A 1,130-nucleotide genomic window follows, 5' to 3' on the forward strand; every position below is an offset into this window, starting at 1 on the left:
ACAGCTCAGAGCCTGGAGCCTGCTTCAGATTCTGGGTCTCCCTCTCTGCCCCTCCCCTGCTCATGCTTTCTCTCTCTGTCTCTCAAAAGTAAATAAACGTTAAAACAAAAATTTAAATACCACATCTTCTTTATCCATTCTTCTGTGGGGGGATACTGGGGCTGCTCCCATAATTTGGCTACTGTAAATAATGCAGTAGTAAATATAGGGGTGCATGTATCTTTTCAAATTAGTGATTTTGTTTTCTTTGGGTAAATACCAGGTAGTATTACTGGATCATATTGGTAGTTCTGCTTTTAAGTTTTTGAGGACCCTCCATCGTGTTTTCCACAGTGGCTGCACCAGTTTGCATTCCCATCAACAGTGCACGAGGGTTCCTTTTTCTCCACATCCTCACTCGCCAACACTTACTTCTTGTGCTTTTTATTTTAACCATTCTGACGAGTGTGAGGTGATATCTCATGGTTCTGACTTACATTCCTCTGATGGTGAACGATGTTGTCTTTGGAAAAATCTCTATTCATGTCCTCTGTCCATTTTTTATTGGATTATTTGGATTTTCTTGGTGTTGAGTTATATGAGGATTTTTTAAATGTTTTATTTATTTCTGAGAGATAGAGAGACAACATGAGCAGGGGAGAGTCAGAGACAGAGGGAAATACAGAATCTGAAGCAGTCTCCAGACTCTGAGCTAGCTGTCAGCACAGAGCCTGACACGGGGCTCAAACTCATGAACCGTGTGATCATGACCTGAGCCGAAGTCGGACACTTAACCGACTGAGCCACCCAGGTGCCCCAATATATGAGGTTTTTTAAAATATATTTTGAGTATTAACCCCTTATTGGGTACATCATTTGGAAAACATTGTCATTCAGTATGTTGTCTTTTTTGTTGATTTCCTTCACCGCACAAAAGCTTTACATTTTGCTATAGTCCCGATAGTTTAATTTGGCTTTTGTTTTCCTTCCTTATCATGAAAAATGTTGCGATGGCTGATGTCAGAGAAATTACTGCCTGTGCTTGGGGTGTCTGAAGTCTGCTCTAGTCTTATTCCATGGATTACTCTAGTATTTTCTAAGGCTGCTGCAACAAAGTATCACAAACTGTGTGTTTTAAAAAAGACATTTCT

This window comes from Crocuta crocuta, unplaced genomic scaffold (genome assembly GCF_008692635.1).
Source record: "Crocuta crocuta isolate KB4526 unplaced genomic scaffold, BGI_CrCroc_1.0 scaffold941, whole genome shotgun sequence".
In the NCBI taxonomy this organism is placed as follows: domain Eukaryota; kingdom Metazoa; phylum Chordata; class Mammalia; order Carnivora; family Hyaenidae; genus Crocuta; species Crocuta crocuta.